This window comes from Prionailurus viverrinus, chromosome E2 (genome assembly GCF_022837055.1).
Source record: "Prionailurus viverrinus isolate Anna chromosome E2, UM_Priviv_1.0, whole genome shotgun sequence".
Lineage (NCBI taxonomy): Eukaryota > Metazoa > Chordata > Mammalia > Carnivora > Felidae > Prionailurus > Prionailurus viverrinus.
Window position 1 is genome coordinate 55,131,956 of NC_062575.1, and position 25,852 is coordinate 55,157,807.

The 25,852-nt window shown below is 55.3% G+C and overlaps 1 protein-coding gene across 3 annotated transcripts in view; it reads right to left on the reverse strand.

The window, feature by feature from the left end:
• The window catches only part of LRRC4B (leucine rich repeat containing 4B), a 62,143-nt gene that overhangs the window by 25,494 nt on the left and 10,797 nt on the right, over positions 1 to 25,852 (reverse strand). Inside the window, exon 1 of one of the 3 annotated variants that reach the window (XM_047836016.1) lies at positions 14,380 to 14,501. The exons of 1 other annotated variant lie outside the window; for it this stretch is intronic. The gene's annotated coding sequence lies outside the window, so the exon portion shown is untranslated. Of the gene's footprint in view, positions 1 to 897; positions 1,099 to 14,379; positions 14,502 to 25,852 lie in introns of those variants that run through there. One more of the 3 variants, XM_047836015.1, reaches the window with a different exon arrangement.

Genomic DNA, 25,852 nt, shown 5'->3' on the forward strand with positions numbered 1-25,852 from the left:
CGCCCAATCTGCAGACGAGGACACTGAGGCGCTGGAAGGGGGACGGCTCGTCCCGGCGTGGAGCCGGCCAGCGAGTGGCAGAGGGGGCTGGTGGCCCTGGCTTTCCCTTCCCTTCCAGGCAGTGTCTGGAGCACATGCACGTGCACACACATCAGCAGGCCGCCCTGAGTCCCCCCGCTATCGGGGGGGGGCGGGGGGGGGAGACGGAAGTGGTCTGCACAACCATGCCCACCAGCAGCAGAGACCCGGGCACACCGCAGACAGCCGACTCTCAGACCCACGGACACGGGGCCACCAGCCCTAACCCCGCACGCGCGTGCGCACACACACGCGCGCGCACACACACACACACACACACACACACACACACACATTCGCTTCCTCCTTCTGCAGTTTCCAAGATCATCCAGAGCTAGACGGAGAGACGCAGAGACAGAGACGAGAAAGCCTGAGAGACAGAGACGGGGGAGGGGTCGGTTCTGTGTCTGAATCCTGGACTCATTTTTCCACCTGGTGGGCTGGGGGCTGTGTGCGCCTCTATCTGTGAGTCATGTGAGCGCAGCGGGGTCTCCCCTTCCCGAGTGTGATAGGGGGGTCTCCACTGGCCCTAGTCCTGCACCCCCATCCCCTTTCCCACCTCCTAAGACTGGCGACGACTCAGCCCACACCCTCGAAGCCAGGGGCAGAAATTGCGGCTGCAGCACTCGCCCCAGGTCCAGGCCTGCAGCCGCGTCTCTACCGCATCTGTCCCCATCTCTCCTGCAGCCGCCCGCATCCCTCCCCCCCCTCCCATCACAGCTTCTGCGGTGGCGGCTGGGCCTCCCGCCCCTTCCCTCCTTCGCCCTCAGCCATCTCTGTCCTTGTCCCCCCCACCCAACCACAGTGAGGGACACTCACCCCGGTGGCTCCGCTTCCGCTGGGCCTCTCCCTGGGCCCCAGGCCCCCCCCTCCACATGCCTCCAGCCGGCGGGGGGGCTCTGCCTCCCCAGTTCTCCAGGGCTTCCTTCGAGGTCGGGCTGGGGGGGGGGCGCAGGGGCTTCTTGGGTCTCCCCGCGCCCCCCCCTCCTCGCCGGTCGCCCTTCCCGCCCCGGGGAGGCCCGTCCAGGCCACTGCAGCAGTCTCCTCCCCCTCCTCCCTGCTGGCCTCCTCTTGCTTCCTACCCCCACCCCCACCGCTACCTCCACTCTCCCCCCCCCCCCCACTGCTGGCTGCTCTGCTCTCCCCCCACCGACCCCGGCCCCCTTCCCCTCTCTCCCGGCCCCCTGGCCTTGTCCCTCCTCAGCCCCAGCCCCCTCTTCGGGGCTCCCCCTCACTGTCTCGCCTCCCTCGGGATGACCAGGCCCCCTCTCTCCTTCTCCTCCATCTCCTCCTCACTCTCGCTCTGTCCCCATCACCCTCTCCGTAGGTTGGGGAGCCCGTCTGGGTCAGATTCTCTGTCTGTCTGTCCGTCTGTCTCGGTCTCTCTCGGCCAGGCTCTGTCTGTCTCTCTCTTTCTCCGCGATTACAATTTCTAGTCACACGGCAGTGCAGAGCCAAGCTGTGCCTCAGCTCCCTCCCTCCCCACCCCCTCCCTCCTTCTTTCTCTCCTTCCGAACGGGGAGGGCGCCTCTCCTCCCTCCTCCTCGGCCCCCCTTCCCTGCACCGGGAGGCCTCCCCCTCCCCCGCTAATCAAAGGCTCCGTTATCTAATTAACCCATTGGTTCTGGGCGGCAGGGGAAGGTCGGGGGAAGCGGGGGGGAGGAAGGTTGACGGCCGGCTGCCCTGGGAAGGGGGGGGGGCGTGTGGGCTGTGCCAAGCCCGGCCTCGTGGCACAGACTGGCTGCAAAACCAGGCTGGGCCACGGCTGACCCCACCCCCCCACCGCTGGCCACAGCCACCCCTCCTGCACCTGTCCCCAGGCCCAAGGACAGACAGCCTAGCACAGTCTCCCCTCAGGAGCTACTACCTCCAGGCCCCCCCGGGGGAGCTCCCCGAGCCCCTCACCACGCCGCGTGGCCATTTACTCCTACCCCCACCACTGACACACCAGCGATCCTGGGCCAACATCCTCGTCACCCAGTCCTGCAGCCAAGGGCCGGCCCCCATTCGTGCCACAAAGAAACCCGGCCCCAGATGCAGCCCTCTCCCCCGGACCTCAGCCAGGGCCTGCTAGCCGCCTCCCCATACACTTCTGCAAAATGGGCAGGGAAGCCGCTCGCGTTTCTTCCATTCACCCAGCCAGCCAGCCAGCCGGCAGATATTTTCTGAGTCCCTACTGTGTGCAAGCACTGGTGTCGGTGCCGCCAAAGGCCACCTCCATACCCAAAGCCCAGGGCACCCACAGGGCACAGAAGGTAAGTGGCAGCATTAGGGCACATGAAGCAAGGGGGACTGTTTCCCTTGCTGTGTGACCTCAGGGCCAGTGACTTCGTGGTTCTGAGCTGCAGGAAATGCTGAGAGATGGGGGGGTAATAAGAGTATCGGCCTCCTAGGGCTGTTGGGGGCCGGCTAGCTAGATCCTCAGTGAAAATGCTCTACCTGTGCCCCACATGCAGATCTGGCCCCCTTTCCTCCTCGCCCCCAAGCCATCTCCCCTGAGATCAGAGTCCTTCTTCACTGGTCCCCTGCTTCTGTCCCACCCTCCCTCCCAGTCTGTTCCCACAGGCAGCCAGAGGGGTCCTGTCAACATCCAACCTGCCCTCCAGACCCTGCCCTCCTCTGCGCCACAGCTCCTCACCCCCTCACTCAGGTGGTCTCACTAGGTGCAAGGGCAGGGGACATCACCTGGGTTCCCAGGGCACCTCTCCTCAGGCTGGGCTACTTCTCTGGCTTCAGCTCTGGTCTCCTCCCCTGCTCACTCGCTGACTTCAGGCCACACTGGCCTCCTCAGTTTCTGGAACAGGCTGCATACATTTCTGCCTCAGGGCCTTTGCTCTTGCTCTTCCCTGTCTGGATCCCAGAGGCAACCCCCACCCCCCCAACCCCACCGCCCCGCCTCCCAGATTGGGCCTGCCACCTCTCAGGTCTTTGCTCAGGTGTTGCCTTCTCCGGTGAGGCCATCCTGACCACCTCAAATCACAGCACCCTAGCCCTCTCCAGAACCTTCCCTCTTGTACTTTTCTATATGACATTTGTCAGCATCTAGCCTCTTACAAGCCCACACACTTGAGTGTAAGCTCCCCAAGGGCAGGCACTCCATCTGTTTTGGGCAGTTTGGTTCCCAGTATTTATGACGGTGCCTGGCACACGTTAGGTGCTCAGTAAACTGAGTGAGGAATGAATGAGCGAGTTATCACGGCTGTTAGTCTATACTCCTCACGGACTGAACACTTTGCCTCATTACAGTTGCACAGAGACCCGCACCCAGCCCAGGACACATTCTTAACAGCTGCAACCTCTCAAGCTCACACCTCAGGCGGCCCAGATCCTGAGGTCCCCGCCCATCCCAGGAGGCCGGCCCAGCAGAGGCAGCACATCCATATGCAAACACAACTGCCTTCAGTTTGACGCCGGTGCCGCACCAAGGCGCAACCTGGATGGAGAGGTCCCAGGTACCACACTCTAGAATCCCAAACAGCAGGTCCCCAGGGCAGCTCCTGCACCCCACTAACCGTCATGCTGTGAGGATAACCCTTCCCCTGCTGAGCACGTTCCCAAAGCCCTGGGGCACACGTCTGAGAGGTCCCAACACCACCGACGATGTCGATGTCTGCCAGGTACCTGGCATTCCTGGGGCACCATTCTGGGCCCTGTACTTGGCAATAACCGCAGTTCTCCCCTGGGCCCTCGGAGAGGCGCTGCTACCACCCCCATTTCACAGATAGGAAAGCCGAGGCACCGAAAGACAAAGGCACTTGCCCCAGGCCATGCACGGCTACGAAATGGTCCCTCCTTGGTCAGCCTCACCAGAGCCAACGGGTCCCAGAGACCCCAAAGCTTGTCAGGACAGCAACCTCAGTCCCACGGAAGTCTCTCAGGGTGGGGGGACATGTTAAACAATAGTCAGCATCCTGCAAAGCCTGTCTCATCCCCACTGCATAGGATGAGACAAACCTCCCTTGCTCCACACCCTGCTGACAGGGGTCACATGACCTGCTGTCAGCGATCGCCTTGCTCCCCACAGTGCAATCCTAATAGCGATGGGAAGCGTTTCCTGGGCACCCACAATGTGCCTGGTGCTGGCCTAAGCACTGCCCACGCCTGCAGCCACTGGCTTCTTCCCGTGGCCTGTTCTGGTGTCCATTTTACAGTTGGAGCAACAGATCGGGAGGGCTGAAGACACTGGCCGATGGCCGGTCACACAGCTTGTCCGTGGGACAGCTGGCATTGGAAGCCAAGGCCCAGAACCTGGCCAGGTCACCACGTGCCCTGGGGGGAGGCCTCTTGCCTGTTCTCCACCCTTACCTGGTCGAAGGAATGAAACAGCCACAGAGGCACGAGGCCCCAAAGAGAGAAGAGGGGCACAAGGCAGAGAGGGGCAGAGACACGGAAAGACAGAGGAACAAAGACAGGGGCTAGAGACCAAAACACGACCGTGCACGAGGGGCCAGGGAGAGGGAGAGACTACAAGAAGGGCAGGAGAGCAGAGGAAGCCCGAGAGGGAACTGCGGACCAGGGGAAGCATCACCATCCTCCCCAGACCAAGCTCTGAGAGATCTCGGGCACTGTGCCTGAGAGGATTCGGGCAGATGGCAGATCGGAAACTCGGGGGCCCAGGGGAGGTGGGGCGAGGAGAGAAGGGAGGCAGGGAACGTTCCTGTCGGGCATACTCATTTTTCTGGGGGGAGTTCAGAAGGTGAGAGAAAAGATAGGAAATTGACTGCCATCGCAGCAAGAGGGATGGAGGTTAGATCTAAAGAAGAACTTCCCGACTGTGAGGGACTGGGGCGGAAGTGGAGCCTGGAGCCAGGAGGGTGGAGAGACATCAAAGCCAGAGAGAGCTGAACACTTCTCTCGCTGGATGCCTGTCATATGCGCAAGGCTGGGAGCTGTTAAGTTGGTGGGGGGGAGGGTATGGGCAGAGCCGGCTTCGGGGACGGATGAAACAACTTCACACGTGTGTCCCTCTGAGCCAGTCCCTGTCCTGAAGGCTTTTCAAACAAAAGCAACCCCAAAGCCCGGAGAATCGACAGTCCCCTAACTTTTGAGCTGGCAGAACCCTGGGAAAGGCTTGTGGGGGCTCAGCCCTTGACTTGCCCTGCCCCCACCTCTTGCACTGACACACTTCCTTTGCTCCCCAGCCCTCGGATGGCCAGAAGGTACCCTGTAGACGGCGATTTGTTCTGTCCATCATTGTCTGTCTCCCACCAGAAGGTGAGCTCCCCAGGCGGGGAGTTTGTCTGGCTTGCTCACGGCTGCGTCCCCAATGCCCTGGACACGGACACGCGGGCCCCCACAAAGCCTCGGCAAGAAGAGCCAGCGAGTACCCCCTCCCGCCCGGCCCCCTGCTGGCACTGGCTGGGGAGGCCGGAGGGGAGCCTGTGAGCACAGGTGGGGGTTCCCGGAATGTCTAGGCAAATCACCGCCCATGGGCCCATGGCCGGTGGAGGGGAGTCGGGAGGAGGTGATCGCAAAGCTGAGACCAGAAGCAGGAGCAACAGGTGTGCAGGTGACGAAAGAACCCCAGGGTGCCAAGGCCTGGGGGCCAGAGAGGCGGGTGGGGGTCAGGGAGCCACACAGAGCCCAGCTCAGTTACAAAGGCGCCCCACCCCCACAGTAGGCTGAGAAGCAGGGGTGCTGGGGGGGTGGTGTTGGGGTAGGGGAGGGGCGAGTCAGCTCTGGGTTGGAAAGACCCCTCCGAGTAAACCCGGGGCGTGGGGGGCGGGGGGGGGGGGAGCTGAAAGCTGGGGAGGAGCCAGGCCAGGGGTCCAGGGGCAGAGGGTGAGGCTGGGGTTGTGGGTATGGAGAGGAGGGAGAACGGAGGCATGCAGCAAATTCGCCAAAGCCAAAGCTGCGGAACTTGGAGGAGATGTAGGAGGCGAGGCAGAGGGAGGAGCCGCACTCTCCTTACAGATCTGGGGTCAGATTCTGAGAGCCAGGAAAGGAGACAGGGCACCAGAGGAGGTCGGAGATGGGGGGGAGAAAATAGAGCGATCCCTGGACACAGGACCCCCAACCCCCGTCTTCGCCAGTAGGAGGTGAGCCCGCTCATGCCAGGGGCCCAGGATGCTCCAGGAGCAGTGATGGAGGGCCCTGGGTGGCCCCACCAGTCCCTGGCCGTGAGACGCTGGGCCAGCCCCTCCATCCCTCTGCCCTCCCCCCACCCCCGCTTCCCTCCTCTGTAACACAGGCCGTTGGTGACACTTGGGGGCTGCGGGGCTGCCGGAGGCTCCGGCAAGGGGGCCCAGGGCAGGGTCTGGCGCTTTGCAAGTGACCTGCAAGGGTGAGCTGGGACGCAAGACCTGGCTGATAAATGGAGAAAGGAAAACGCGGCTCCCATCTCTGCGTTGCTGTGTTTCCTGCTAGGAACTTTCCTCACTCCATTTCCTCATCGGAGAAATGGGGATTAATAAGATACCCTATGACAAAGGACTGGGAGGGCACGGGTTTGGGGGATGCATGAAGGCCTGAGAGCAGCAGCTGTCTACCAGCCGGCATAGAATGTTCTGGGAACTGATGCGTCGCTGCCCAGTGGCAGTCTCTGCGACTACGGAAGAAACGCTTTCTGTGCTGTCCAACATGGTAGCCACGAGCACGTGCGGCTGGTGAGCGCTTACTGAGTGGTGAGTGTGACTGAGGAATTGAATTAATTTAATTTAAATTAATCTAAATGTCAATGGCCACACGTGGCTGTAGTGGTTACTGTATTGGAGAACGTGGTTCTGACTGCTGGAGTGGCTGTCCCAGTGTGTGTCTGGCTGAAGCTCAGGTCTGCATGGAACTGGCTCTGCCTGAGGCCCCCGCGAACACACAGCCCCGGGCGGGCTCCCAGCTGAAGCGCGACCCCAGGCCCCCTCCCTTCTGTGCACACTCTGTGCGATTCTGTGTAGCTCTGGGATGTGGGGGTCAGTATAACGCTGCTGAATTGAATCTGCCTGGGTGGGGGGGTGGGGGAGCTAGAGCCTGGCCTGGTTTTGGAACTTTTCAAAACAGAGGTCACCGCCAAGGCTCCGGCAGGGGTGTGGGAGGTGAGTTTGCAGGTGGGAGGGGTGCAGTGCGAGCCACCTTGACCGTGGCCTCCCTGGCTCCTTCTCTCCTTGCTGGCCCCTGGAAGGGCAATTCTGCAATTTGTTTTCTACCTCAGGATGTGTGTAACTAATTTTATTTTTTTTATGTTTCTTTATTTTGAGAGAGAGAGAGAGAGCATGTGTGCACGCGCAGGCAGGGGAGGGACAGAGAAAGGGAGAGAGAATCCCAAGCAGGCTCTATGCGGCCAGTGCAGCACCCTACATGGGGCTCAATCCCAGGAACCGTGAGATCATGACCTGAGCATAAATCAAGAGTCAGATGCTTAACCGACTGAGCCGCCCAGGTGCCCCTGCGTGACGAACTTTATAAAAGGGATGTGTGTGTATGTGTGTACTACTAAAAGTAATAAAAAGTGGGAAGGCACTTGAACTGGAGCAGTGTTTCTGGGACATCCACACGTGTCCAGATCGCCTGGGATCTTGTAGTGCAGATTCTGACGGGAGTGGGGGAGGAGTGGGGAGACTCAGGGGCCAGACTTCCTGAGGATGCTGGTCTGGGAGCACCCCGCGCTCCATTTCAGGATGAATCACGAGCTCTCCTCCTCCCTCCCCCTGCTCCGTGGAAGAGTGTGCTCCAGGCTGGGCCAGACCCTCGTTAGAACCTCCACTGCCACAGTTACTAGCCCTGTAGCCTTGGGGAGGGGATGTCACCTCTCGGGGCCTCAGTTTGCTCCTCTGTGAAATGGGGAAAATAGCTCATCTACCTCCGGGGGTGGTGGAGACTCTGGTCCGATACCTGTGATGGGTTCAGCGTGGTACCTGGCACAGAGGAAGCTCGCACTAAAATTATTCTCTAACTGTGACCCTCCTCCTCCATGTCACCGCACCATCACTCTAGGACGACGGAGAGCTGGAAAGAGACTGGCGTCAGGGAAACTTGGGTTCAAACTCTGACTTGCCACTGGCTCGTTGTGGTCCCCCTCCTGTCCCCACCAGGCTCTGTCTGCAGAGATAATGATACCTAGCTTACTGGGGGCTCATGCTGACATGTCTGGTGCTGGGCACTTGAATGACAGTGATATTAAAGGGTATTTTCACTGGGTCTGAAGAACAAACCTCTTTCTCATTCCGTGACTCAGTCTCTCTGCTCCCCATATGTAAATCCAGCATTTCCAGCCGGATCATTTATTGAGGAGTGGAGGCGGGGGCGGGGGGGAATGGACATCGAATCACCTGAGGAATCCGTGCCCCCCCCCCCCCCCCAGCTAGACATGGATTGGACCCTCCCACACCTGGTGAGGAGAGCCCACTGTGAGAATCGGGGAGGGTTGGTCCTGTCCCCTGGAGGCATTACAAGAGCATAAATGAGGGGAGGCCCTAAGTTACAGGAACCCTGATGTCTCTTTTAAAGTCTAACCTTCAGGGCACCTGGGGGCTCAGTCGGTTGAGCATCTGACTCTTGATTTCGGCTCAGGTCATGTTCTCATGGTTCACGGGATCGAGCCCTACATCAGGCTCTGTGCTGAGCATGGAGCCTGCTTAAGATTCTCTCTCTCTCTCTCTCTCTCTCTCTCTCTCTTCCCTGTTCCCGTTCTCTCTAAAATAAAATTACCAAAAAAATAAAGTATAACCTGCTATGAGTCTGTTATTAACAATCTGATTCTTATTAACAATCCTAATTTCTACTTGGAGGGCCTGATGGACCAGCAAGTTCCACTCTCTGGGTCTCAGTTTACCCCCCTGGACAGCAGTGGTCTCAGCTGGGGGAAACAATCTGCAGGGTGGCCCACGCCTGGGCTTGCAGCCCCAGCGAAGCCACTTCTGGCTGTTGACATTGGGCAAGGGACTTCTCTGTGAGCCTCAGTCTCCCTGTATGCCCAACTAGGGATGATGATCGTGCCTCCCTTGGAGGTCTTCCATGAAGGGCAAGTGGAGAACAGCCACGCAGGCTGCCACAGAGCCTGGCACGTGGTAAGCTCTCCGTAGACTTCAGCTCTTTTCATTCTTTCAGGCCCTGTGCTTGAGGGTTCTAGGCAAGGGGAGGGCACATCTCAGTGTTTACCGCCTGGGGTTTACCCCTCAGGAGAGCCAGGGCTGGCACCGCTCTCTGAGCTTTGTCTCACTGCTTGGAACAAGAGCTCCAAGGCCTAAGGTCAATTCTGTGGGCAGGAGAGTGGGCTGGGGGCTTCAGGAAGAGAAGAGGGCTGCCTTAGTGGGCTGAGACAGGAAGGGGGTGGCCTGGGCTGCTGGCCCCAGCCTCCCTTCTCCCTGCTTCTGGGTCCTATACACGCTTCTCAACCCCCAGGCCGGACCGGGCATTCTTTCTCTCGGCAGCCTTCTTAGGGACCCAGGGGTCCCCTGGGATGGACTCCTGCCTGACCCCGAACTGCAGGGTCCCCTAGCAGCCCATCTCCCGGGCCCCCAGTGCAGCTCCTCGGCCTCCACCTACCAAGACAATGGTTGTGCCTGTAGGTTTCCAGGCAACAGAGGGGCATTTGGGCTCTTCCTACTCTCCTGCCACCCCCCTGCCTGGCAGAGCCACCTTACTTTCAGGGACCCGGAAGGGCAGGTAAAGGGGCTTCTGCTCAGTGAGGATGGAGGTGTCCCAAATTCAAGAGATGAGGAGAGGAAACAAAGCCATGCTCCTGATACCCCAAAGGGTGATGGTGGAGTAACTAAAGCTGGGCCCTAGCCCTGTCATGGCACAAAAGCTACCTCCGTTGTCCGCACCCTGACCTGGAGGCGGGGCCAAACTAAGCCCCTCCCCTTCCCAGAACAGGGCCCCAGGTCCATCACCAGGACCCCTGTCCTCTGAGACCCGCACTTGGACCGGATGAACTCCCAAATGTGCACCGGTCCTCCAACACACAGGGAAACCTACCCCTGACACATCCCTCCAAGGTAGAGCCATGGCCAAGTGCAGGCGCCCAGGGACTGCCATCCCTGCACTAAGGGACAAGCGTGGGGTCTGTGGCCCGCCCCGGGCGTCAGCCAGCCTCGACTGGCTGCCACGTGGTGGCTTCAGGAACACCGCCAGGGGCCAGCGCTTCCCAAGCAGATCACGGCTGTGGAGAGCTCCTGTGCGCCCCACACCCTGGTGGTCTCACGAGTTTCTGCCTCCACGGGAGGGAGGGGGCAGGTGAGCCTGGGGGCTGGGGCAAAACTGCCCCAGAGGATGATGAGGCAGGAAGGCCAGGCTGACAAAGCTCCCGGCCAAGGGGGCTCCAATTTTGGAAAGAAACCAGAGAGAAGCAGCGTGGAGAGAGTGACAGGGCAAAAACCAAGCCCGGGGCCAGAGAAAATAGCCAGGCTTGAGAACTCAGCTGCCTATGGAGCCGGGCAGGTTAAGACAGATGGATACGGCAGGTTAATAGAGAGTGGGAGCGGTGGCCAGCAGGTACCTGAGCACAGCCCATGGCTACCCCAGAAGGGGAATTTTTCAAAAGAAGCGGGTAATCTGGATTTGGAGGGGGGGGATGTCATTGACATATAACATTGTATGAGTTTCAAGTGTACAACGTAATGATTCAGTATTTGTGGAATGATTACCACGATAAGTCTAGTTGACATCCGTCACCACACGTAGCTACAATTTTTTTTTTCCATGATGAGAATGGATTTTTACGTGAAATCACTATTTTTTTTTTTAAAGTTGACAACACATTAAATACTTGGAAAGCACTGGGGGGAAATAACACTCAGGGCCCACAGGACGCAGGGGAAGCGCTCAGGAATGTGGGAGAGTGAGTGCAGGGAAGACAGAGCAGGAGGCAGGGAGGACCTACGGGCTGGTGGGGGTGAGGGAGAGTGACACAGAGGAGCAGAGAGCAGAGCCTACAGGGAAACAGAGGCAGGTTTCACAGCAGGTGGGCTTTGAGAAAGAAATACCGATGAATAAGTTCATCTGTGTGGAGCGATCCACTGGGCTGTAGGGCTGTAGGGCGAGGAGGCTCGCCCCAGGGGAGAGCCAGGGGAGAGACGGTGGGAGATGGGCTTGATAGACACAGGAGGTCCGGGTAACATCTAGTGACAGGTGCCCGGCCACAGAGGTGGGGGAGGGTGAAAGATGGGGCAGGATGGTGGAGAGAAGTGGGGAGGAAGGGAGACAGGGATGGGGACCGTGGCCTGAGAATGGAGCCAGGGCGCCAGAAGGAGTTCAGTGCTTCCCCTCCGCCTCCTGCCCCTCTGCCCACCTCTGCCCACAGACCTGCCTTTCCCCTTGAGGCCTCTGTGACTGTGCACGAGTCCCTGGGCGCCTGCACTTGGCCATGGCTCTGCCTTGGAGGGATGGGTCAGTGGTCGTCTGGCACCCGATGGTTTAATCCTGCTGTCCTCTCCGACAGCGAGGAGACCCCTGGGAGCCCTCGGACTCTGGCAGGCGGAGGGCATTCCCCCAACTGCCTCTGGGTGGAATTAAGGGTGATGGCCGGCTCCAGTCAGCACACACCTGTGCCCCTCACACTGGGCTCTGGGCTTGACTGTGTGCGCGCAGCTCTGTGACATCCCCAGAGCTCCGAGGCCACCTCTGTGCCTCTCACTTTGTGTCTCTTGGCGCACGTGAGTTCATGAGGCGACCGGGTTTGAGGGCCTCTCTGGCCAGCGTGGTTCTCCACAGGGTGCTGCCTCTGTCTCTCCCTCTGGGTCTCTGTGCGTGAAGGGCTGTGCGTGTCTCTATACGTGCACTTGACTCCGGCTCTTTCTCCTGGCCTCTGGCCGACTCTGGGTACCGCAGCCCTGTTTGCATCTGGGTCTCTGGCTGCCAGTGAATAACTGTGTGTGTGTGCGTGCGTATGTGTGTGCTCTCGCACACCTCTGCCCACTCATGCCTCTGTGTCTTTCTCACACTCTCCCACCCTCTGCCCGTGGCTGGTTCAGGTCCCTCGAAGTTCACTGTGCCTCTCATCCCCCCTGCACCTCTGGTGGTGGAATGTTCTCTGGCTCCTTTGTGCCAGCTCTGTGGGTCTGCACACACTCTCCCTGAGTCTGTGGCTCCCTGTGTCTCTGCCTAGGCCTCTTGCTCCTCTGTGCGTGTGGATGGTTGTGGGTTCCCGTCTGACTCTTGCTTTCTTTCAGAAATTAGGTGAGTAACTTTGTGTACGTCTGGCTCGGTGGTGATGCACCCTAATTGTGTGTGTGTGTGTGTGTGTGTGTGTGTGTGTGTTTGGGAGTCTTCTCTCACTCTGGCTGTGTCTCTATCTCTCTGGCTCCCACGCTTCTCTGCCTTGTCGGAGGGTCTCTCTCAGCGCCTCTCTGCTGCCTCATTCCCTGCCCCTCCTTTCTGAGTGCGCCCGCTGCGTGGACAGCCAGGTGGCCGGGATTAGAGGGGACCCAGCGAAGAGCAGGAGGAAGGCGGGAAGCGGAGGCTGCAAGATGCAGGTTGGAAGGAGCCAGGAGACAGAAGATGCTCCAGGAAGAGGGAGGGGCCGATCCTGGCCAAGGTCCTGGGGAGTGGGGAGTTTTTAGGGGGGAGAGGATGCTGCCGGCTGCCTGGACCAGGAGGGAAGCGACTCCGGCTACTCCCAGCTGCCGCTGGAGCCCGAGTTCCTGTCTGGCGGCTGCGCGGCCGGGACTAGGGATGTGAGGCGCATAGCAATGGGGCGCTGCGGAGGCTCGACTGCAGCTCCCAGCTGGGGAGGGGGGGTGGGGAGGGGGCTGTGGGGCAGCCCTGAGGCTCCCTTGCCCCTCCCCCTTCCCAGCTGGGCTCTCCCCAGGGGATTTCCCCACCCTGAGAAAGTGGCGACGGGAGAACCGGGCCTGAGGCTGCGGGGAGCAGGGCAGGGAGGAGGAGAGGGTGCTCGTGAAGAGCAGCAGAGGTGGGGGCGGGGAGAGAAGGGTCAAGATGGGAGTGGCCGAGAGGAAGGGATGGGGTGGGTGGGCGAGGGGGCATCGGGGGGCCTGGTGACTCAGACCCTGGAGAGAGACCGCTTGGGCCCCTGGCAGGACAGAAGGGAGGAGCCTGTGGAAGTGGGGGCTTGCAAACTTGGGTGGAACCCTGGACAGAGCCTGGGCCTCCGGCTCCGGGACTGATGAGAAGTTGAAAGTAGGCGATCGGCAGGAAAGAGAGATTTCAGAGAAGAGGGCCCCAGGACTGGGGGGTCGGGGGCTGGGGATCCCACGAGGTGAGGAGACAGGGATGGGGGGGCTCTGAGTGAGGAAAGGTCATAAAAGGTGGTCCCAGACACAGATGGGTGTGAGCGAGAGAGAGGCTGGTGGTAGTGCTAGGGAGAAGCCCCCTGCCTCCCCACACAAGGATCGGAAGCGGAGAAGGGAGAAGACAAGGGTTCCGGAGAGGAACAGGGTAGGGAGTGGGGCTAGAGGAGAGAGGGGCTAAAGTCGGGGTCTCGTGGAGAGAAGGTCAAGGGAGGGGATATTGGCGGGGGGAGAGTCAGAGATGGGGGTGAGAAGACCCTGAAAGGAAGGCAAGGTGCAGTTAGGTCTGAGAAGAGCAGGTGTGAGAGTGGAAAGCCAGCACATGGGGGGAGGGGTGGTCCCCAAGAGGAGAGGGCTAAGGACGGTGGGAGGGAGGTAGTGGTTCCGCGGAGACACATGCCCAAGGATAGAAGGCCCCCGAAGCAGAATGGGGTCAAGGAAGGGGGTTTCGGGAAAAGGGAGGGGCAGGGGTTTCGCTGCCCACCAGGAGGGGTTGGGGGACCCCAGAGAGAGAAGCGCTGAAGATTGGGGAGGGGGTTGTCTCGCTCCCCAGTCACCCCCTCCGTCTTTCCCATTCTCACTTCCCAAACTCCCCGGTTCTCCCCGGTTGCCAAGGCAACCGCTCCTGCCAGGCGCGGTCACCAAGGAAACCCCGTGCCCGCCTCTCCCCCTTCCCCATCACTGGCGTGCCCCCCCCCCCACCCCAAGCAGCAGCGGTGTGGAGGGTGGGAGGGGCAATGGTGGGGGAAGAACTCAGGCTCCCACCCCAGAAAGGGGGGCCCCAGGTCTACACCCGGCGAGCCCCCCCACAAGCCTACATCTTCAACCCCGCAGCTGGATACGCGTAGCGACTGCCGGACGTACACCACCCCCCCGCCCGTCCCCAAGGCAGCGGCGACCCCCCAGCACAGAACTCGCTCGGCCCGGAGAACCCCCACCCGACTGCTTCCCCCACCCGCTTCGGCTCTCCATCAGGCCCCGCCCACTGTCCTCTGCCGCCGACCCCCCCCCCCATCCCGGAGGAGGCCTTAGACCACGGTCCCCTAATTAAGAGAATGCCCCCCACCCACCCTCCGCGGTTCCGCCTCCCGCCCCCACCCGGCGCCCCTCGGCAGCTACTCACAGCGAGGAAAGGGGCTCCTTCTCCGGGGCAGCATGCCCGGCCTGCGGGGGGAGGACCCCCCCAATGAGGCACAGGGATTTGGGGTGCGAGGCCCGCTGCGGGGAGGCGCGGGGGGCGGGGCTGCGGCCGGGCCTGGGTCTCTCGAGTTCTCCCCCCTCCCCGGCTCCTGGATGGGGAGGGGGCTTCCGCAGCGGTAGCGGTGGGGTTCGGGGGGCCGCTCTGCCTCCTCGCTCGCCCGCCCGCCTGCCGCCCGGCCCGGCGCCCTCGCCCGCCGGCCCGCCGCCCGCCGCCCGCCTTCCTTCTTGCCTTCCTTTCTTTCCTTCTTTCTTTCCTTGCTTCCTTCCTTCCAGCCTTCCTTCCTTCCTTCCTCCCTCCTCGGGCCGCCGGCGCCGCTCTCCCCCCACCCCACCCCCCCAGGCCCCGGCCCCGGCCCCGGCCCCCGCCTCGGACGGTGCGGCAGCGACCGCGAGCAGCCGAGAGCGGCGGAGACGGGAGCGGAATACTGATGATGGAGGGGGAGCGGGAGGGAGGGGAGGGAGGGCGCCGGGAGTGGGGGGGGGGAGAGGCTGCCCGGGAAGGAAAGGAGGGGGGAGAGGAGAGAGGGGAGGGAGGGCAGAGAGGAGGAGAGGGAGAGGAAGAGGGGGTAGAGACGGGAGAGAGAAAAAAAAGCAGAGGATGGGTCAGGGAGAGAAAAGGGGAGGGACGAGAGGGTGGAGGGGGGGAAGGGTGAAGGGGTGGAAGAAACACAGGAGGGAGGAAAAGGGAAGGAAGGAAGAAGAGGGAAGAAGAGAGGAAGGAAATCGGGAGAGGAAGGAAAAGAGGGGAGGTGAGAGAGAGAAAGGTGGGGAGGAGCGGAGGGGAGAGATGGAAAAAGGGGAGAGAGAGAGGCAGTGTCCTGGAAGCAAGAGGGGGAGAAAGTCCTGGTACACCTTTGGTAAATATTTGCAGAATGAATGCGGGAGGGAAGGGTGAGGGAGATAGAAGGGAAGAGGGGGGTAGGCAGAGGGGGAGGAAAGAGGCCCCAAAGGAGGGAAGTAGCCAGGGAGCCGGAACAGGAAAAGGCCCAGGAGCAGGGAAGTGGGGGCAGGCAGGCAGGTCCCCTTTGGGGACAATGTGGGGGGAGGGAGTGGGGGCCAGGCGCTACCTCTCAGGGCTAAGAGCCCAGGGGGAAGCCGGCAGGACAGGGAAGAGGGCCAGGAGGAGCAGAGTGGGGAGCTGAGGGGACAGAGGCTGGAGGAGGGAGCCTGAGGAGGGGGTGGGGCAGAGGAAGAGCAGGGAGGTGGGGTCCTTGAATCCCACCGTGTCCCTGCTTCATCCCCCCACCCCCACCCCGTCACTGAGAGAAAAGGATCCTCACGTCCATTTTCATCATGAGGACACTGGGCTCTCAGAAGATCAAGGGCAGGATCCAAATGCAGAGTCCTGGGTTCTGGAAAGGGTATTTTGAAGGAGCTGGAGAAGAGTTCGGGCCCAGGCATGGAGCCCCTGGCCCAGACCTGTCAGGTGCAGGCGCCTGGAAGGGGGCAGAGAACAGAGCCCCACAGCCTCCCCACCCTCGTCCTCTCACCTCCCCCAGGAGTCGGCAGCAGGTGCGGGGACACATTTAGAGTTGTGAAGGGGCGTTGCACCTCCGCTTCAGGGAGGGGGGGGGGAGGAATGCAGAGGCCCAGAGGTCACCTTGCCTTCTCCCTGCCCCACCAACTTCCTTGTCCACTCAAAATGGGGAGTAAAGAAACCCAGCAGGGGACTGAAAGGAGGCAGCCCCTATCCAGGACACAGAATTTCCTTCCAGGTTCTGAAATTAGGGCAGAAATCTCACCTCTTCCTTGTCCCCCCGACCCCACCCCCAAGAAGTCAGGCTACTAACTTGGGACTTGGAGGAGAGAGAAAAGAGAACAGTTCTCTTCCTCATTGCTGATGTCCTAGAGAGACCAGACTCTCTCTTTGTCCTTCTTCTCAGAGCCCCTAGAGGAGGAAGGGTGGCCCCTCTACTCCACAGGCAGAAATGGGGCACAGCGGAGGAGGCTGGTCTGGGGAAGGAGGGGGCTGGGAGGCGGGATAGGAAAGTGGCCCAGACAGACATCTGTAATGAGCCAGAGCAGGAGACAGACCTGGAGTTCACAGGTGACAAGTGAGGTCACATTTGGGTGCAGTAGAGGCATCTGGGGGTGGGGAATGGGCAACCCACAGACCTGAGAGCTACAGAGAGGGGAAGCCAAGAGAGGAGAGACAGGCTAGGGCCACAGGGCAACAGGTGGGGTGTGGAGCTCTGGGTCCCCACCTGAGTGCTGCTCAAACCTGGCTCAGGTGAAGGGAGGACTGAATGCGTGTGCACCCCAGAGTGCAGCATAGCGTAGGCCCAAGGTCAAGGGCAAAACTGTAATTAATAATGGCAGCCAGCGTGTTCCAGGCATACTATTACTGTGGTCAGATGCGGTGCTGAGCACTTCATGAACATCTTGTTGGCTCCTTACAACTACCCTGAACTTGACTCCTAGGGATGTGGGCAGTGGTGGGCTCAGGCAGGCCCAGGGGGAGCAGGGTCTTGGAGGTCCCTGCTGTGCCAGCATTAACCCTTTAGTTACTAGAGGGTCCCTGGGAGAGGCCAGTGCAGGGAAGAATTTCAGTATCTTCTAACCCGTGCACCCACTGGTCCATAGTCTGGAGCTCTGCCCGGAGGGTATAATCACCCTTGTGTGGCTGAAGGAGAAATGTGTTGCCATTAACTTCACTGGGGACCTGCTGGGTACCTGGTGCTGGTCAGGGCCCTGAGAATCAGCTGGAGAACGGGCTGGAGCTGGTCCCTGCTCTCTTGGAGCATACCTTCCAGAAGATAGGTAACCCAAGGACCTATTTCAGATAGGATACGTTAAAAGGGGATCCTAGGCAGGAGATGGGCTGGTCGGGCATCCTTGGGAGGACAGACTTGAGTCAGGGGAGGCCTCCCGGAGGACGTGGCCTTGGAGCCGAGACCCCCATGATGAGAAAGAGGCAGCCGCGAGGGTGCACAGAGAAGGGTGCCCAGGAAGAAGAAATATGGGGAGCGGAGGCCCTGCGAGGACAGCGAGCTTGGGCCGTGTGGCAGAAGATGGCGAGAGACAGGGAAAGTGGAGGAGGACGAGTGCCAGGTTTGGCTCAAACGTGACACCAAACCTCCACAGTATTCCTCTGCCCCCTAAACTTTGCCCTAAAGCTTAGCTCAGGTGGCAGTCGTGAGGGACCTACATCCTGACCCCCACCGTTCTTCCACATTTGCAACACTCACTGGGGCCTATGATGTACCAGAAACCATATTACCTCAGAAGGGGTGGCAGTGACCCGGGGGGCCCCTGTCACAATGGAGACTGAAAGGTATGTTTACGATTTCAAAAAGCCAAATGTAAATTGCATATTTCCTTTGGGATGGCATTTCAGAGGCTAACCCAAACATCAAATTTCTCTGCTTCAGGCTGTTAAGAAAAAAAACCTTTTTTTTTTTTTTAAAGAAAAAAGTGTTTAATCCACTCAAGTGTGTTAACCGCTTTTCTCACCTGGATCAGAAGCTCTGATGGGTCGTTAGGTATACCTCTGATAAATAAAATATGGGCAAAGGAAATTGCCCCTCAATTTACTTTGGTTTTCTCAGAAAACTCTTTCCGGGGGCACCTGGGTGGCTCAGTAGGTTAAGTGTCTAGCGTTGGCACAGGTTATGATCTCACAGCTCGTGAATTCGAGCCATGTTAACAGGCTCTGTGCTGACAGCTCAGAGCCTGGAGCCTGCTTGATTCTGTGTCTCCCTCTCTCTCTGCTCCTCTCCCCACCCTCAAAAATAAATAGACATTAAAAAAAAAAAAGTCTTTCCAAGTGGGATCCATGGGAGACAGGGGTATCACCCCCACTCTGCCCCCACTGTTCATGTATTTTATCCAATATCCTACACTTAGCAACTGCTGTGGGCCTTCACCTCTGCCGGTAAATCATTAGGATCATCACCAATGGTGGAGAGTTTTAGGAAGGGGGAAACATCATAGTGGGTGCTCAGCTAGGCCCGAGAGCTTGCCCCCAATTCTGCCCTTTACGACATCTCCAATGCAAACCCCAACCTGAATTCTTAGGAGAGATGGCGACCGCTGGAAAGTGAACACGGGGTTGGATGCTCAGCTTTCACAACAGAGTAACCTCTTGCTGTCTGCTTGTCGGGTTTCCAAAACATCTGTGGTTCGTCCTGCGTCAGGGTGGCTGACCAGATTTCCCAAAAGTGGCTGCAACAATATCCCCACCCCATGTGCTCTGACCCTCCGCTGCGTCCCATCCCTCAGCCTGGCACAGCTTTTCTCACTTTTTATGGCCAACGGAGCGTGGCAGCAGCAAAGCCACGTGACTTCCAAGGCTAGGTCATAAATGAGATGAAGCTTCTGCTTTATGCTGGAATAGTCACTCTTGAGCCTCTGGTGGCTATATACGCGCATGCTCTGCCCTGAGGCTGCCATGCCAGAGGAAGAGCAAACGAAGCCACGCGGAGAGACCGCGGAGAGAGGCCTGACGCTATCTGAAGAGGGAAAGGTGCCCGGCCAGTGCACAGCTGCTTTAGTTCTCCTGTCATAGCACTCCCCACGATCTCACCGTGTCTACTTTAAAGACCCAGAGCCAGAACTGCCCAGAGGAGTCCTTTCCAAGTTCTTGACGCACAGAAACCTGAAGACATAACAAAATGACTTTGTTGTTTCAAGTCACTAACAACTGAGGGTGATCTGTTACACAGCAATAGGTAAGTGCAACAGTCAGCAACACGGACCCCTCACACTATGGTTCTTTACCTGACCATCTCAAACCATCTGCTTCCACCGAAAGCTTGCCTGAAATAAGCATGTGGACCACGCTGGGCTTAGTTTCTAGATATTCTCCACCCCCCACCCCAAAAGAGCCAGACTTCTTGGCAAAGCAACTGCTTCCGGGTTTGGGGTGGGGCAAGTACAAAATAAACCTGGGACATCTTTTGTACCAGAAAGACAAGGAAGTGCGCAGAGACGGATGGGATCATATTACAAGGACACAGGGGCCAGCTTGAAGGGGTTCTCCTGGCAAAAACTGGGACAATTTGAGCATCAAAAGGAATGGCTGTGACAGTAACACGTTTTGTGTGTATGTCATACACACCCATAAATGCACCTATATACCTATCGCATCTAGATATGACAAATATGATGATATATGATAGAATGAGATCACTAGTTCGAAGCCCCAGATTCACTCCTGCAAAGGATCATCAGGATATTCACATGTTACCTGCAGGTTACTCATACCTTTCTAATGGAGAGAAACCGTGGTCAGCACCTTAACAAGGTGAAAGCATCATTATTAATCTTGAGACAACCAACATTATGTGCTTCCTGAAGTAAAGCAGAATGAAGAGCCCGGCATCACTGATGGAGTTTCTTTGCCAAGAATATTTAAATTGGATCTACTAAAGCCTCAAGACCCCTGGTTCCCAAACTGTATTTTGAGGCACCCTGAGGGAACTGCAGCAAATTCACAGTGGGCCACAATGTGCTGGTGAGTGGTTAACAACTAGTTCTCTGGAAAAGAGCGGTCACTGAACACTGTGACATCAACATTCAGGTACGAAGAGATGCACCATGCCTTCTTCTTTCTTGGAAAGCCAGTATTGGCTGCCTCCTGGTTATACGATATTTAAAGTTTTCAGGGAAACAGTGATACTTGATATCTGTTAGACACCACCTGACCTACTAACTCAGAGGCAGTTTGCTGTTTCAGCAGATTTGTGCTGCATTTTGGGGGATGATAGGTCGTTGGGAGACCAGGTTTTTAGTAGTTCTGTAATTAAAGGCAAGCACTGCCCGGAAAATCTCTGAGGAACAGGATATGAAGGTGGTGGTGTCCAGTGTGATTCTGAAGTTGGAGATGTTGTATATTGCCATTCCGTTAGTCAGTAATCCGTGTTAAGAATGAGATAAAATATTTTTCTTTTAATTTATGTGCAATACTTTTTCAACTGGTGCTAAGTGGTTAGAACACAAATATTTAAGTTGTACACGTATAACCACTTAAACTGGTATTTTATTTTAGTTTATTTTAATTATTTTATTTTTTTAAATGTTTATTTTTGAGAGAGAGAGACAGAGTGTGAGTGGGGGAGGGGCAGAGAGTGAGGGAGACAGAGGATCTGAAGCAGGCTCCAGGCTCGGAGCTGTCAGCACAGAGCCTGATGTGGGGCTCGAACCCATGAACCGTGAGATCATGACCTGAGCCCAAGTCAGACGCTTAACTGACTGAGCCACCCAGGTGCCCCTTATTTTATTTTTAAATTTTATTTAATTTTTTAAGTAATCTCTACACCCCATGTGGGGCTCAAACTCACAACCCTGAGATCCAGACTTCCATGCTCCACTGACTGAGCCAGCTAGGCACTCTAATAAATGGGTATTTTAGTTAGGTGTTTCTTTGAGGCCTCAGTGCACTGTGAAAAAATTGCTGAGCCACTAAAGGCACTGTGGAGTGAGAATGGGAACCTCAGCTCCAGACCTAATTTCCATCTTATAGAAAATAGGATAGAGGAACAAGTTAAAAGGCACCATGAAGAAACAATCACACAAATCCAGACTGTGGAGCATTTACAAGATAAGTAACCTGGTCTCTTCAAAAAGTCCATATCATGGGGCACCTGGCTAGCTCTCCGTAGGGCATGTGACTATTGATCTCTGGGTCATGAATTTGAGCCCCACACTGGGCATAGGGACTACTTTTTTAAAAAGTCACTATTATGGAGGAGATAAACAAGGTTGGAGTAGCTGCTCCAGATTAAAAGAGATTAAAGAGATGTAACAACCAAATGCAATGCATGAAACTTGCTTGGATCCTGAGCTGAAACATTTTTTTATAAGCCCTAAAAGACCATCTCTGGGGCAGCTGGGAAAATGTGAATTTGGTCTTGATCTTAGAAACATTAGGGAATCAATGTTAATTTTATTATGTGTGATATTATGATATTATGATTATGTAGGAGTATAGTCTTATTCTTCGGAGGTTCATGCTGAAGTACTTATGTCTGCAACACACTTTCAAGTAATTCAGCATTTGAAATGTGAATAATTGTTGAGTCTAAGTGGTGGGTAGATAGATGCTCTTTAATTTTTTTTTTCAATTTTTCTGTAAATTTGGTGGGGATTCAGCTGAGAGAAGGAACATTTAGGGCAGGTTGCCACTTGCAGTTAACCCCTCCCCCTCCTGCATAGACAATTTCTCCTTCTTTGCACCAGATCTTTGCACTTAAGATCTTGCTAGTATCTCTCATCATAAGACACAAGAATTCCCCAAATTTCCTTTGCTGCCACATTTCCCTGCAATGCACCCTGTTCTTTGTCCTTCTCAGCAAAACTTCTAAAATAGTTGGGAAGACTCACCATCTCCACTTCGTCATGTCCTAATCTCTCTTCAAACGCCAGCTGGGACGCTGCCCCCACTCCGCCCAACTGCCCTCGTCCAGGTCAACAATGGCCTCCGCGTGGCAAATCCTGGGGCCACTTCTCCATCCCTACCCTAGTCATCCACTTAGCCGCACTTGATAAGGTACCTTCTTGAACCGGTTTCCTCTCTTGGCTTCAGTGACTCCAAACCCTCTTGATTTCCTTCTCCCTTACCAGACTCCTTTGTTTGCTTCTCCACCTTTGCTTGGCTTCTCAATGTGAGAGGACGGCTGCAGGGACCAGGCCCTCCCTGTGCTCTGCTCTCTCTCCCTAGGTGACCGCACCCAGTTTTACCACCCCCCCCCCACACACACACTGGTGAGTGTGGGTCTCCAGCCCTAACCTCTGCACCCAGCTCTCCCTGCATGCACACAAAGGGCTAGTGACACCTCTATTTCTCAAATGCAACATGTCCAAAACAGAGCTCTAGACTTCCGGCCACCCCCATCCCCCCCCCCCCACAGCCTGTTTTGCTTCTAGTCTTTCATATCTCAGCAAATTGTACACCCAGAATTTATTTGTCGAAAGAATGTAGACGTTGTTCTCAATGGTGCTCTTTTTCTCATCCTCATCCAACTCATCATCCAGTCCTGTGTCTCTACCTCTAAAATACATTGCAGACAGTCCCTTCTTTCCATCCCTTCTGCCACCACAGAAGCAACAGCCACCACCCTCTCTCCCGAGGCCAGCCAAAGGCCACCTCACAGGCCTTACTGCCACGCCTGCCTCCCTACAATCCATTCTTCACACAGCAGCCAGAGTGATCCTATTAACATGTAAATTAGATCATATTATCCCTCTACTTAAGACATTCTGAGGACTTCCCACCCTGCTTCAAATTAACTCTGCACTCCCAAACGTGGCCTCTAGGGCTGGACACAGCTGGGCCCTGAAAGCACTCCATTTCATCTCCTACCACCCTCCCCTTCACTCCCTACACTCCAGCTTCTTCCAAGACAGTGAGTTCATTCCTACCTCAGGGTCTTAGCACCAGCTACCCTCTGCCTCAACACTCTTCTCCCAGATCTTCACACGGCTGGCTCCTTCAGATTTTCAGATCCAGTTCAAATACCACCTCCTCAAAGAGACCTTCCTTGTCCAACTTGTTTAAAGGAACCATCCTACTCACTCCTGGCCACTCTTTATAACAGGACTCTGTTCTATTTTCTTCATAGCTTTGATTCATAGCTGAAATTTCCTTATTTGTTTGTTTACCTACTGCTCACTGACTGTTTTTCCTCACTGGAAGGCAAACTCCTTGAGAACAGAGACCTGCTCTATTCTCAGTGATTACTACATCCCCAGTGTATAGAAAGTGTCAGAAAAATTGTGTGTTTTCACTAAGTTTGTTGAATGCGATACTTAATCCAACCAGTCTTCTACATCCTTCAAATGTGCTTCTGGAAACAAAACCGTCCCTCAGTATAATGAAACGCTACCTGTGTCTGTTGCACCTGCTGTGCGTCAGACAGGGGCTCACGTTATCTCTAACCCTCCCAGCGATCCCACGAGGAAGGTGCCCTTATTCTCCCTATTTTACAGAGAAGACTCAAGTTCGAAGAAGTGAGTACTTATACAAGACCACACAGGAAGCAAATTTAGTTTGGATGCCAAACCTGCTCTATCTGACTTCGGAGCAAATGTTCTTTCTACTCTGCTTTACTGTTTGGGACATAATTGAATCGCAATTTCTTTCCAGTGTAATACACTGGGAACTCCTGCTTTGGGCCGTGATGAAATAACTGCTACCAGACTCGCCCTCCTGTGACAAACAACTTGTGTGGACAAAATATGTGAGGCCACTGTTTCCAGGCACTGAATAAGCAAGAAAGAAGGGGACTGTGATCCTAAAACCTGTGCTATATAACCCGGTAACTTCAGTCTTGGGTATTTACCCAAGAGAAATGAAAACAAGTACCGTAAGTAGCTGCACAGCTCATACTAAGACTCAGGGAAGACTGTTTGGAGAATCTTTATTAATAATAGCATAAAACTGGGGGTGCCTGGGTTGCTAAGTTGGTTGAGCGTCCAACACTTGATTTTGGCTCAAGTCATGATCCCAGGGTTGTGGGATCAAACCCTAGGTCGGGTTCTGTGCTGAGTGTGGAGCCTGATTGGGATTCACTCTCTCTCCCCCTTTGCCCCTCTCCTCTACTTGTGCCCACTCTCTCTCTCTCTCTCCAAAATAAAATATTAAATATATATATATATATATTTATAATGTATATATTACATATATATATATAGTAATAATAATGTAAAATGGAAACAACCTCAGCTTTCATGAATAACAGAATAGACAAATCCATTGCAGTGTATTCATAAAATGGAATACTATTTAGCAACAAAAAGAATAAACTACTGACACATTCAACAACATGAATGAATCTCATAGACATTATGTTAAGAAAAAAAGGACACAAAAGAATACATATGACATGATTCTATTTGTGTAAAGTTCAAGAAAAGGCGGAATTAACCTTTAGTAATAGAAATCAGAACAGTGGTTGCCTATGGGGTTGGGGATTAATTGGAAGCAGACACAAGAGAACTTATTGGGTTGACGGAAATATTTCGTTATCTTGAATGACAGTACTGGTTACATGCATCTACAGATTTGTCAAGACTCAGTGAATTGTAACCTTAATATCTGCATTTCTCTGTATATGTAAATTGTTTCTAAAAATAATTCATTGGCCTCTATTTCATAGAAGTTACAAAAGTAAATTCTAGATGTTTTATATATCTAAATCTAAGAGGTAAAACAATACAGCTTTTAAAAGAAAGCAGAGGGGACCATTTTCATGTACTTGGAGCGGAAAAGATGTCTTAAACAATACCAAATTAACCATAAAGGGAAAACATGGTAAGCTGGACTATAGTAAGAACTTCTGTTCATCAAAAGACACCATTAAGAAAGTGAAAAGGCAAGCTACAGACAAGGTGGATTCTTATCTAGAAGATATAAAGAATTCCTTGTAATCAATAAGGAAAAGTCAGACAGACCAATGGAAAAATGGGCAAACTCTTACCCTGCTGAAGGGAGCACAGATTGGTATAACCACTCTGGAAAGCAGTTTGGTAGGATCCTTGAAAGCTGAGCGTCCGCATACCCTACGTACGACTCCCAGGGGTATATCCACCAGAAACGCATACATGTGTTCACCCAAAGATACGTACAAGGACTTTCATAGTAGCACTGCTCATAATAGCCAAAACCTGAATATAATCCCAATGTGCACTGACAACAGAACGGATGAGTAAATGGTGGCATAGCCACAAATGGCGTCCCCACAGAAATAAGAATGAATGACCGACAATCACATGCAACGACATGGATGGATCTCGAAACAAATAGATGGAACGAAGAAAGAAGCTCTTCCCAAAGGAGGCAAAACTAACCTATGGGGTTTGGAGTCAGGATAGTGAGTACCCTTGGAATGAGCATGGTGCCTGGAAGGAAACGTGAAAGGGCTTCTGGGAGGCTGGGAATGTTCTCTTTCTTGATCTGGCTGCTGATTACATGGATGTGTTCACTTTATAGAAATTCACTGAGCTGGACACTTACAAATGGTATATTTTCCCCTGTGTATATTATATCTGTATATCTATATTGATATCTATCTATAAATCGATATATATATCGAATATCTATCTATCTATCTATCTACTCAATATCGATATATAGATATATCTCTTCAAGCTTTTCTTTTTTTTTTGGAGTAAAGTAATTCATGATTGTATTAGTTTTCTATTGCTGCTATAACAAATTACCACAAACTTGGTGGCTTAAAACAACACAGATTTATTATCTTAACAGTTTTGGAGGTCAGAAGTCCAAAGTCAGTCTCACTGGGCTAAAAAGGTGTATTATGTCTCTGGAGGCTCCAGGAGAGAATCTGTTCCCTAGCCTTTTCCAGCTTCTAGAGGCGCCTGCATTCCCTGGCTCATGGCCGCATCACTCTAACCACTGCTACCCCCGTCCCATCACCTTCTCTGACTGATCCTTC